Source organism: Notolepis coatsorum (assembly GCF_963971535.1).
Source record: "Notolepis coatsorum genome assembly, chromosome: 11".
Taxonomy (NCBI): Eukaryota; Metazoa; Chordata; class Actinopteri; order Aulopiformes; family Paralepididae; genus Notolepis; species Notolepis coatsorum.
In genome coordinates, this window is record NC_140175.1 from 11824344 (window position 1) to 11838812 (window position 14469).

The window sequence follows — 14469 nt, forward strand, 5'->3', positions numbered from 1 at the left end:
TAAACAAAGCCTGTGGTGGTTACTGTACACAGGCCTACTGGAGTCATGGATTGGGCTTTTAACTCTGTTGGTGGGAGAAACAACGGAGGCAAATTGATTTCATATGACTGCAGTCATTCTCAGTAAAACTGTAAAATAGGTTTGATTGATTGATTGAAAACTTTATTAACAGATTGCAGAATGGGTACAATACAGTACGGCTCAATACATACAATTGTTAAGGGGATGCAGACCAGAGAAAGACTTTCGTCTTGTTTACATCATGGTCCCCCATTTTCAATTCATCATAACATATATGACATACAGATAGACAGTACTGCTACATCTATACATTTATGACATACCAGATTTGCCAATACAGTACTGTTTGTGATACAAAAGAGAGTCCAGAAAAGAGAGTGTATACATTTGACGTAAAAACTGTACATTGGAGGAGGTTGGGTGGGGTTGGGTGGGGGGGGGGGGGGGGGGGGTGTGGGTAGGAGGGGTTGGGGGGGGGGACACTGTACAACTGTACAAGCAAAACTGTACATTGGAATATTGACAACCATACTAGGTAATTTACTGTACATTGGAGGGGGTTGGGGAAACAGGTCTGACTCGATTGGTCCATGTGAGGTACAGGAGAAGGGGGGGTGGCGGGGGGGGGGGGGGGGGGGGGGGTTATTGCCAGGAGGGCAGGGCCTCTCATAGGGAACAATGTTACCACCATCAATCAACAGAATTTGACTAGTATGCACTTCTACTATTAAGGAATCTACCTTGCCTATATTACTACCTACTATGCTATTTATGTCTATACTACTATGCTATTTATGTTTAATCACCTGTACATTGTGTTTTACTATTGCACTTTACCGTTACATTTACACTCTTGCTTTGTACAGTACTTGTACAGTATGCTGTATGATGACAATACATTTAACTCTAATATGAATGAATGTAGAGAATGGTAAACTTGAAACTCTGACGCCATCTGCAGGGAAGAGGGGGGACAGCAGCCAAATGAGTGTATACATGTGTAAGACTGCCACCATGTGGTGAAGCAGACACATCACAACACCAGCAGAGAGGGAGTCAGGTGTCGGAATCCAGTTAGTTAGTTAGTTAGTTAGTTAGTTAGTTAGTTAGTTAGTTAGTTAGTTAGTTAGTTAGTTAGTTAGTTAGTTAGTTAGTTAGTTAGTTAGTTAGTTAGTTAGTTAGTTAGTTAGTTAGTTAGTTAGTTAGTTAGTTAGTTAGTTAGTTAGTTAGTTAGTTAGTTAGTTAGTTAGTTAGTTAGATAGATATAGAGAGAGATATAGATAGATAATGAAATGTGAAACGATGACTGTTTAAGGAGATGATGAGCTGTATGTGTATGTCACTTGAATTTCCCTGTGAGGGATTAATAAAAAGATATCCTATCCTATCCTATAGAATAGATAGATTCCTTTATTGATCCCCTTGGGGAAAGTCAGGCATCATAGCAACATGGGGGAGGGGAGGTACATGGTGATAGTAGAAGTCATGATACAGGTCATAAAATTATAGTACAGTGGGGAAGTAATAATAAATTAAAATAGGCAGTGTAAACAATATAATTAACTCTGAGTATGTGCTTTTGAGCAAGTAGGCAGTGTAAATAAGTCAAGGTGCAGATATGTGTTACCGGCCTCAGATCTAGGGGAATCTGAGTCGGCACAAGTGATCCACAGGCAAGAGAGCGCTGTGGGTCTGTGAATGATGGAGAGATAAGAAACGTTATTATCTATTCAGCCAGTTATCTATTTGTCAAATTTCCCTCTGGATAATAAAAGTATTTATATTCTATTCTATTGCTCTGCTGGCAGCGATTTATTCTGACAAAAATATATACAAAGACAAAGTAGTCCTTTAACATTCCTGTCACAACCAAAGGTCTGATGACCAAACAAATGACACCTGGAGCGGGCTGTTGTGAAGCCAGCCCGTCCAGTGCGTGCTTTAAGCACAGGTCCCGGTAGGAGGAAGTAATAAGGCGTTTTCCAAAGTAAAATGATATTTATTTCAACGGGGAATGAAACCCACAACAACACACAATCAGGGTAAAAGGTAGGGGAGAACAAACAGGGAAAATACAGTATGATAACACAGGTATTAGCAATAAGGCCAACAATATATATAGTTCCACTCCAGTGGAACAGTGGCAAATGGCATAGAGGCCAAAGATATATATACCCACTCAAATAGTGGTGAATGGCACAGAGGCCAACAATATACATACAATGCAACACAATACTCCAATCCACACTGTCCTATAAGATAATTGAGTTGCCCTCATTTGCAACCGTGTTGAGAGATTACAGTTCATTCACGACAAATAATTCAAACAGATTACTTTCTAGAAAAAGGTAAGACAAATATTGTAAAAAGAAAATACAACCCAAACCGATACAAATCAGTTCAAACAGTTACACAACGGACCAGGGAGGGTTAACATCATGGAATCACTACACATGACGGGTGGAATAGTGAGCTCTGCAAACCCCCCAAACAAAACAGCAACGCCCCACAAAACAAAACCTAAAGTTAACTACTAAACCGAGTTGTTGCCGTTTATATTATCATCGATTTTCAATGCATTTTTAAAGACAGAGATCTGGCTTAGATGACTGGTAACTGCATACCATGATAGCCCGTCTACAACTCCCCCAAAACGCTGCCGCTAGACTGCTCACAGGTACCCGGAAGAGAGCTCACATCACCCTTGTACTTGCCTCCCTCCACTGGCTCCGGGTGCGCTTTAGAATAGACTTCAAGGTCCTCTTATTGGTTTATAAAGCCCTAAATGGTAAGGCCCCTGCTTACCTAGCAGACCTCCTCACCCCCTATAGCCTATACCAACGTCAGGGCCCTCAGATCGGCTGATAAGGGTCTCCTAACCACCCGTAGGTCTAACTTCAAGTCTAGGGGGGGGACGTGCTTTTGCAGTTGCAGCCCCTGACCTCTGGAACAGCATCCCCATGTCCATTAAATCTGCCCCCTCCATCGAGTATTTTAAATCAAAACTCAAAACCCACCTATATCGCCTGGCCTTCCCTGACTCACTTTGACTCTTGCCGTACTTGTTGACGTGTTGTTCTGTTTTTCCTTTGTCTATCAGTTGATTTTTTTTTTTTTTTTTTTTATACTTTTCTTTGTTCTTACAGTAGCTTAGCTATGTGAAGCACTTTGGTTGACAAGCGTCATGTTTAAACGTGCTATATAAATACATTTGATTGATTGATTGATTGATTGATTGATTGATTGATTGCATAGGCAGAGCACATTGTGCACATAACATAAAAATAGATTCTCTCCCCCTGATAATAACAAGCAATATTCAAGTATAAAAAAAATATATATATCTGTATCCATTGCATTATATGTGCTTTCTCAAATTCACATTCGGGCTCATCCCAAATCTCCAAAGCATCTGGCAAGTGAGCTCAGCAGACTATATTCCTTCCTCTGAATGAAGCTGCTAGGTCAGGTGAAACCCAGGGAGTTACTCTATCCTTTAATTCCAAGCTTCTTAACTTGTGCATGCAAAATAAAAGGTGACTATTTAAAAAAAAAAAAAAAAAAAAATCTTTTGAAAATCGTCCTAAATCATTAATTCGAATTATTACATGGCGTTTTCACATTCGCCGAAATGCCTGATTGTGATTGGTCAATAGCCCCTGACAGCGGTGAATAATTTTTCGATAACTGACCACTGCCATTGGCAACGCGCAATAATCACCGGTGATTATTGGCAATAATGACCGCTGTTCGCAGCTGGAGCAATCAAGCCCACTGACACACACTGCATCAGTGCAATCAATCCACACACATAATAATAACTTTATTTTGTTTTAACATTCGCCGAAATGCTTGATTGTGATTGGTCAATAGCGCTCGTCAGAGGTCCGTTATTACTCAATAACGGACCTCTGCCGAGCAATAATGACCGCTGTTCGCAGCTGTAGCAATCAAGCCCACTGACACACACTGCATCAGTGCAGCCAATCAGACACACCTGCCGGCTGCCGGCGAAGCTGCCGGCGATGACAGCGGGAGCGACAGAACAGAACTGCGTCTGCATTTGATCTCGTCTTGTCGATGTAAAATGAATTAAACACTGAAAAAGGCTATTTATAAGATAGTTCCCCTTTAAATTATGGCTATGTGTCTAATATGGCCGTCGCTTATCAATGACTTGTTTGCAGTCAACATTGTCGAAACAGATATATAGGTGAAAATATTATCCCAAGACTGGTCAAATAGATTCCTTACCTCAGATCAGATGTTCTCCAAAAAGATTATTCCAATTCCTGATTGCCATTCCAAATATCGATCGCGTTTATTTATCCAACGCTGGGTACTGGGAACACCTATTCTCCGCTGTTCTGGTGGTAGACAATGACTTAGATTGTCTCCGGTTACTTGTCTGACAAGTTAAATGTGGAAGCAGGACTTTTTTTTCTCCATGCGTTTCATTCAATCCTAGATTGATGAAAAATGAATGGAAATTGATAATAAAAAAATAACGATTAAAAACGAGATCTCTCGTCGGCTGGCACTCAACGGTTGGCATGAACTAACGAGAAATCTCGTCGTTGGCACTGAAAGTGTTAAAGATGTTATTTATAACGTCAAAAACATTCCATAATAATCAACTCTACTCACATTAACTTGACTTATGTGAACAGGGCACCAAATGCATCATCTAAGAGCCATGTGTGTCATATTTTTATTTCTGCTGTTTTGTAAACCTCCCACCACTTGCCACGGTGCCACGGTCATGGGGTCACAGGTCATGGGGTCATTGGGTCACAGGTCATGGGGTCACAGGTCAGGGGTCAATATAATCAGGGTTTTTTGTTTGACTCAGGTGTTGCTAGTTGGAGGAAGCATACACGTCTTTGACCATGTCGGGTTATTTGATTTGAAGTAAATTCATGTTGCATTTTGTTTTAGTCTATTATTTGGATGTTACTGTCACAGAGGTAGGACATGACAGGCAGACAGACCCTCATCTGCACCTGTGATCACACTGCCTACTTGCTCAGATGCGTATATTCAGAGTTAATTATATTGTTTACACTGCCTATTTTTACCTATACTGTACTATAATTGTATTGCCTATATTTATGTCTTCTACTGCCATTATCCTGCCATTACCTGTACCTCCCCTCCCCCATGCTGCTATGATGCCTGAATTTCCCCCAAGGGGATCAATAAAGGATTATCTTATCATAGCTTATGGTATCGTATCTTAGTGTTTATTGGAAACAAAACAAACTGAGCAATAAATCGCCTTTTATTAATGCAACATTGTATCAACTGGTAACCTCGTTCCCAATTTTATCTCCTCCGTGAACATCAGCAACCATTGTGGCTGTTTTTTTTTATTGGCTACATCATCCATCCACTCAAGTCTCAAGCATGTTCTACTTCTCTCCCAGTAAACAAGAATACCCTGAAGACTCTGGCAGGAGCACTCATTCAAGGGTACTGCGGCTATGCTTGCACCTCATGGTACCAAAGCACCTCAAAGGCACTAAAAACAAGATTACAAACATCTCAAAACAAACTAGTCAGACTACTGCTTGACCTTACTCCTAGAACCCACCTCACCCCTGCCCACTTTGACAAACTAGGATGGCTTAGAGTAGACGACAGAGTACAGCAACTTGCAATGGGCCTGGTCTACAAGATACACTACACCACTAAGGTACCCATGTACATGTCAAAATACTTCCCAAAGGTCAGTGAATACCACGATCACAACACCAGAGGGAGCTCCACAAATCATGTTAAACCCAGATTCGGCTCAAACAAGGGACTAAACACGTTTCGCAATTATGCCACATCAATGTGGAACGCCCTACCCAAAGCTGTAAAGGAATGTGAATCACTACCCACTTTCAAAACCACTCTCAAAGAGCACCTACGGGAGACTGCAATTCGAAACTGGCCCCTGTAAATGTCCTAACACAACCCCCCCCCCCCCCCAATGTACAGTAAATGACCAAGTATGGTTTTGTCAATATTCCAATGTACAGTTTTGCTTGTACAGTTGTACAGTGTCCCACCCCACCCACCCAACCTCCTCCAATGTACAGTCCCCCCCCCAACCACCTACCCTCCAATGTACAGTTTCTACGTCAAATGTATATACTCTCTTTTCTGGACTCCTTCTGTATCACAAACAGTACTGTATTTGCAAATCTGGTATGTCATAAATGTATAGATGATCATGTAGCAGTACTGTCTATCTGTATGTCATGTATGTCATATATGTTATGATGAATTGAAAATGGGGGACCCTGATGTAAACAAGACGAAAGTCTTTCTCTGGTCTGCATCCCCTTAACAATTGTGTGTATTGAGCTGTACTGTATTGTACCCATTCTGCAATCTGTTAATAAAGTTTTCAATCAATCAATCAATTCTCTCCCAGTCATCACCAAGGCCAGGAACATTACACCGCTGTGACCAGTAGATGGTGTGAGCAGCATGATTCATCTAGCAGAGTCGAAGCTGTGGGTAGAATTCATCACACAGACCGGCTTCGCATGCTGTGTGTGGAACCCGGAGCGACTGAGAGCGTGAGTTGCGTGTGATCTGGCGACACAGACACAGCCGGGCCTTTTGCTCGGTACTATTGACCTGGAAGCTTTTCTATTCTCCAGACCCCTCGCTGTCATCACTGTGGACGGGACGGGCCGCGACCCTCGACCCCCTCATTACGGAGACGCCAAAGACAAACAAACAAATAAACAAGAATAACAAAGAGGCACAAAGAAGCTTCCGGACAAAACCTCTCTCTGTCTCTCCGTCTCTCCGGTCTCTCCATCTCTCCGTCTCTCTCTCTCTCTGTGGCGTGTGGTTGTGTTGTGTGGGGTGACGTCACGGACCATGGCTTGCCACCACCACACAGCAGGGGGTAGAACCCTAAGCACGGAAGGCACAAAGGACCACATTACCAGTAGCAGCCCCCCACGTCCCTGTCCCCCCCCCCCACTCCTCCACTGTCTGGCACCCGGACACCTACTGTACCGACCAAACACACTTTAAACCAATCACATGACCCCTGACTCACTCCCTCAGGACTTTAAACCAATCACACGACCCCTGACTCACTCCCTCAGGACTTTAAACCAATCACACAACCCCTGACTCACTAACCTCAGGACTTTAAACCAATCACACGACCCCTGACTCACTCCCTCAGGACTTTAAACCAATCACACGACCCCTGACTCACTACCACAGGACTTTAAACCAATCACACGACCCCTGACTCACTACTCCAGGACTTTAAACCAATCACACAACCCCTGACTCACTACCGCAGGACTTTAAACCAATCACACTACCACTGACTCACTACCGCAGGACTTTAAACCAATCACACGACCCCTGACTCACTCCCCCAGGACTTTAAACCAATCACACGACCCCTGACTCACTCCACCCCACGTACTACTGAGAAACACATCATGGAGGTTATGCTCAGGCCCCCATTTATCATGTATTATGTCGTCAGTGAGCTTCATGACAGATCGAAGCAAGCAGGCTCGTGTAGGTTTGAAGACGTTATTATTATTCTGCTGCATGATTGGTGAGAAGTGAAATGTAGGCCATGATGAGGAGGGGGATTCAGATCCCAAATGTTTAGATTAGATTAGATTCAAATGTATTGTCATTATTCAGCACAAGTACAGTGCAACGAAAATAAGTTTGGCGTCCAAACAGAGTGCAAATGTATAGCAGTAAAGTGCAACAATAATATACAATGTACAGGTGATTAAACTGGGTGTAGGATATATAAATGAGTACAGTAGCTCCACCGTCGGGACACACTGAAAGGTTAGGGCCAGATTGCCGTACAATTTGCTGTGAACATTCACGATGACCCATAGAGGAAGACATTTTCGGTTGACCCCATGACCCCTTCCTCTAGCACGGCCAATCAAAGGTCAAACCTAAAATATTAAAATGAGTATTATTTCCTGATCAGTTAGTCGTATCACCGTTTGTTGATTCACTGCCCGGGCCTGTTGAGCCTGGCAGTGCAGGCCGCTCGAACTTCTGCCGTCCGCCCCGTGAAGTGTGGAGTGTGAAAGTAAGGGCAGAGTGGGGAGACCGCTAAGCCCTGGCAGAGGCCTGCATTCCACCGAGCGCATTCTTCTAGTCGCATCTGTGTTCCAAGAACAACAGCTTTATGCGTCTGGTCGTTTTTACTTGAGCACACTTGAGCTGCAAATCCGCTTATTAAAATAGGGCCATTTCATCTACTATTTCTTTTTTTTTATCTACTTTTTCTCCACATTTTCTATTTTTCTCCCATCCCAATTTCGTATTATCCAATTCTCCCCTCCCCTGTCTCGAACGTTGTTAGACCATGCCTCCCACTGGTCGGCTGCAGTGTGGACCAAGCCTTGCATCACGTGTCCCCTCCGGTACACGAGGAGGCAGCTGTCGCATCTTTTCACCTGCACAGCACGATCTCTCAGTGGCAAGGAGTAACGCGTGGGAGGCTCACGCTGCCCCGGTTGCTTCCTGATTCTGCTGTACAGGCGCACCAACCGACCTGTAGGAGTCGCTGTCCACAACGTCCGATCCCCACCCACCGGCTTCCCACCCCTAACACTGCCAATTGTGTTAGTATGAACGACCAGCCAAGCCGGAAGCAACGGCGAGAGCTGGGCTCGAACCCAGCATATCCTGCGTTAGTGGCGAGCGCCTTGCCCACTGCGCCACTCAGCCGCCCTGCATTTCATCGATTATTATTATTATTTTTTTTAAACCTGAATCCTGTCTCTCTGTTGCGAGGCGGACAACATGACGGTGGGACATTAACCCTTTCACTACCACACTACAGAGGGTTAACCCTTTCACTACCACACTACAGACGTTAACCGTCTGTAGTGTGGTAGTGAAAGGGTTAACCTTCTGTAGTGTGGTAGTGAAAGGGTTAGCCCTTTGTCATGTGGCAGTGAAAGGGTTAACCATTTGGTAGTGTGGTAGTGAAAAAAATAAGAAATAAAAACAAATATGTGCTTGAAACAAGTCAAATAATCTGCCAGCAAATCAGACAAAGATTTCTTGAAATAAGTAAAAAATTAAAATAAAAATAAATATATCTAGGGTTCTCTCTCCTGATTGGATAAAGTGGGAATGGGATACCAGAAAAAAAATTGTGTTTACTGCAGAGCGGAGCGACTGGGAGACCCATGTTACTGACCAGACACTCGACCTCAGTGATGGCTGTAGGAATGTAGAGCTATTTAACACTTATTTGAACAAAGAAATACCGCTTACAGCACCTTTAACAATGTTGAAATCTCTCAAGGTCACATGTTTCCTGCATCCCTTAAAACATTTCTCAGTTAATTTCTGGCTCTTTAAGGCTGCTTCAAGACTAGCAAAAGAACAATAAAGTTAAAGATATTTCAGATTTTCTGTGTGGGCAGAAAGATAGATTATGTGGGCAACACAGTCTACGGGAGATTAGGCGACTAATGAACTGGATAAATACTCCTGGAGTTGAAATACTGTTCATCCTGCAAATCCTAATCACGTTGTTAGGAAATCGCCACTCTTGGCAGCTTTGTAGACGTAGCCTATGCCGATTAGCCTCACTCAATCACCTCAAAATAAACAAACATCGAAAGCCAAGTTACATCAGGAACATGAGGTCAACCGTCAACCAATAGAGAGTGAAACAGGTAAAATCCTGTAGGGGTGTCTGTCTGATGGTACGGCCCTGTAGGGGTGTCTGTCTGATGGTACGGTCCTGTAGGGGTGTCTGTCTGATGGTACGGCCCTGTAGGGGTGTCTGTCTGATGGTACGGTCCTGTAGGGGTGTCTGTCTGATGGTACGGTCCTGTAGGGGTGTCTGTCTGATGGTACGGCCCTGTAGGGGTGTCTGAAATTAATATAGTTACAGTAAGAAGGATATATAAATGTTTTGACCCAATTGTTTCTTTTTACAGTACCTCTTTTGGGGAGGGGGTTGTCGTTCATATTAGATATATTTATTGAGGGGGACACATTTACCTCTTCTCAATATTAACCCTTTCACTGCCACACGACAGCCGGTTAACCCTTTCACTGTGACAATACAGAAGGTTAGCCCTTTACTATCACACAACCGACGGCGATGCTCCATCATTAGCATCATTAGCTAAGATTTGAACAGTTCAAGGTTGTCTCCAAATATGACACCAACTACCAGGCATCAGTGAAATGTATAACTCCACATTTTGCTCACATAATAATAATAATATAATAAATCACATAATTTGCTCACATAATCTCTATTCAGAGAGAATAAAACATATAGTTCAGTTTCATAATCTGATTCTGATTCTGATTCTGGTTAATGAACTGAATTAGCTATAAGTAGGTATTCTGTTTAATAATACCATAACTGCAAGAATTATTAAAGCTACCTGCTTCAAATTCACTAATTGGGATGGAGCTCTTTAATAAATAATTATTAGAATAGATTAGATTAGATTAAAATGTATTGACATTATACAGCACAATGAAAATAAGTTTGGCATCCAACCAGAGTGCAAATGTAACAGTAAAGTATGATAGTAATATACAATGTACAGGTGATTAAACTGGGCATAAAATATATAAATTAGTACTACTGAGTAATAGTGCTATCAGATGTACACAGTTGTAGTATTAATATGTACAGTGATACAGGTATAAAGACACTATGGTAGTAAGTTATACTGGCCAGCAGCGTAACTAGTAAGATTAGGTAAGGGATATATACAGGTATAGATATAGTATCATTCTACACATATGTAAAATGATTATATGTAGGTATATACAGACAGATATATATATATATATATATATATTTTTTTATCCACTTTTTCTCCCATTTTCTATATTTTTCTCCCATCCCAATTTTCGTATCATCCAATTCAACCCTCCCCTGTCACGAACGCTGTTTCTTGCCTCCCACAAGCCGGCTGCAATGTGGACTAAGTCATACATAGCACGAGTCCCCTCCGGTACTTGAGGTAACAGCAGTCGCATCTTTTCACCTGCGCAGCTCGATCTCTCAGTGGCGAGGAGTAACGCGTGGGAGGCTCACGCTGCCCCCGACACTTCCTGATTCTACTGCGCAGGCGCACCAACCGACCTGTAGGACTCGCTGTCCACAACGCCCAATCCCCACCCATCAGTTTCCCACCCCCTAATACGGCCAATGTGTATTAGTATGAACGACCAGCTAAACTGAAAGCAATGTGGAGCGCTGGGCTCGAACAGGCGAGCCCAGCGTCTCAACATTCGTGGCGAGCGCCTTGCCCACTATGCCACGTAGCCACCCATATATATATATATATATATACGGTAGGAATAAATATATGTATACGATACAGCATTATTGTACATGCTATCATACAGAGTTATATGGGTCATATGCAGGTGTATAAGTAGGTATATAGAAGAATTATATGCAGGTATATTCAGACAGATATGGATATATATGTGGTCAATTTAAATATATATATGTATATACAGTATATACAGCACTATTGTATTTGTACATACAGAGTTATAATGGGTTATATGTATAAGTAGGTATAAAGAAGGATTATATGCAGGTATATTCAGACAGATATGGATATGTGGTAAATATAAATGTGTATATATATATATATGTATTGAGCTGTACTGTAGTGTACCCATTCTGCAATATGTTAATACAATTTTCAATCAATCAATCCCTATATATGGGTAGGTACGAGGTAGGTAGTGAGTAGGTAGTGATGATTAGAAAACATAAAAATTAGGAAAGCCTAAGCCGGACTCACGCATGCGTGTTTGCGAGCCAGGCATCAGTAGCCGACATACATGGAGACTCTAGAGTCGTACCCCGTGGGTCCAGAGGGCAAATATTAATGCCGAACTGGATAAATACTCCTGGAGCTGAAATACTGTTCATCCTGTAAATCCTAATCACGTCGTTAGGAAATCGCCACTCTTGGCAGCTTTGCGGACGTAGCCTGTGTCGATTAGCCTCACTCAATCACCTCAAAATAAACAAACATCGAAAGCCAAGTTACGTCAGGAGCTGAGGTCAACCGTCAACCAATAGAAAGCGAGACAGGTAAAGTTCAAGATTTGTCTCCAAATATTCGCCGTGAAAAGAAACGGCCAGGCATCAGTGGAATGTATGAATGAATCCACATTTTGCTCACATAGGTTCAGAGTAAAACATCTAGTTCAGTTTCATAATCAATGGTTCATAAATCAAATCAAATAAAATTTATTTGTAAGGCCCGACAACACACGTTAATGTCCCCATCGGCCATAAACTGAATTAGCTATAAGGTATTCTATTATATAATACCATAACTGCGACCTGCTTCAAATTCACTCATGGGATGGAGGTCTTTAATAAACAATGATTAGAAAACATCAAAAATATTATATCTCTATCCATCGCCTTGTCTTTTTTAACGGGTAGATGACAGAAATGAGAGTGGCCTACATTGCCAGGCTCGCCACCAGACACAGATCTCTCTATATATCTCTCTATGGAGGAACTTCACAGATAGGTATTTGGACACTGAAACATGTTCTGTTCAATCCAATGTCAGCACATTGGATTTGAAATGGAACAATAATAATAATGCAGGACCTGCTCAGAGGTCTTTAATTGGCACGCAATTATCCTACACACACACACGCACTGTCTCTGTAGGATCGCCGATGCGATTCGTCTCTGCGCTTAACCCATCCCGTCGTCCTTCCCCCCCAAGGGCAGCCGGGAGCAGACAGGCGTCAGCGTGAGCCGCGCCAGGGGACCAATCCAAGTGCTCCTGTCCGTCTTCGTCAAGGACGCCACAGCGTTAGCGATCTGTTGTTGTGCATGTTTTTCCATTGGGTTTATCTTATCGGGGGGGAAACCCTTGCGAGCACGGGGAGAACATGCAAACTCAACACAGAAAGTCCTGAGAGATACCCCACCTGGGTACCTGGCATCATGGAAACCTGGTCCCCAAGCGGGAATCGAACCCTGGACCTTCTGGCTGTGAGGCGACAGTGTTAACCACTACACCACCGTGCCGCATGATTATGAGGTTAAAGGTCAGACGTTCAGTGTTACTTTGACTGTGTTTACATCCACATCGGGTGAACTGGGTATAGGAATTGTAGCCCTTTTTTATAACCCCCCCCCCCTCCCCTCTATTTTAGGGGACCAAAGATAATTGGACATTTTAACATAAACTGTAAGGATAAGGCCAGTATGATTTTCTCGTTGTCAACATACGAAAAGACAGAAATGTACATTGTGTTTCTCCTACTTACAACACCGGTTCTCCGTCCAGCCAACACCAGATTAGAGCTCAGATCCAGAAGTTACAGAAGAAGAACCCCCTTGTTGTGAAGAAGAAGAAGAAGAAGAAGAAGAAGAAGAAGAAGAAGAAGAAGAAGAAGAAGAAGAAGAAGAAGAAGAAGAAGAAGAAGAAGAAGAAGAAGAAGAAGAAGAAGAAGAAGAAGTTTTGATGCGTTCGTCTGGATCTGAGCAGACAAGATGTATACCTCATCATCCTGCTGCCGCCATCAGCAGTGACATCATCATTGAGCACAAGTGGCAGCCATACAGGCCCAAGCCATACCTCTACCTCCACCATGTTTCACATGTGAGGTGCTACGCTTTGGATAAGGAGCTTTTTTCCGAGGAGGGGGAACGTAACACGTGCGGAGGTTCATGCTATTTCCCCGAGATCCACTCCCTGCTGAACAGGCGCCCCGACCGACCTGTAGGAGTCGCTGTTTACAACGACCAGGCCACAAACCCCACCTGCTTCCCACCTGCTAACACTGCCAATTGTGTTAGTAGGGACGACTGACCAAGCCGGAGGTACCGCTGACAGCTGGATTCGATCCCAGGGTCTCTCTGCGGTGGTAGGCGAGTGCTTAGTCCACTGCGCTACCCAGCCGCCCCTAGGGTTGTTGGCAATTCCTGAGCTCACCAGTGTATTCTTGCTTTTCAACAATATAACGAGCAGTTGATTTTGACCTCTGGGCAATTTATTCACATTCTCAGCCTCATGACGGCCGGCTTTACTGGCATCGACATTTATTTGGTCCACCTGTTGAAAGACAACAACAACAACAACAACAACAACAACAACAACAACAACAACAACAGACGTCAAATGCATAATGTCAATCAACTATAGACCTTTTGTTAGCTCTGTTGTGCATGCATGAATTTAAACACACCTAGCCAAGAGACAGCTAGCCAGGCAATCGTCCAAATACTTTTGGTTCCCCCAAAATAAGGGGGGGGGGGGGGGGGGCTATGTATGAAAAGCACTACAACTCCTTCATGTTTCACCCGATATGGATGTAAACACCCTTAAATTAAAGTTGAAAGTCTGGATTTATTGTCTGCACTCATAGTCATTGTTCCATTTCAAATCACTGGTCCATACC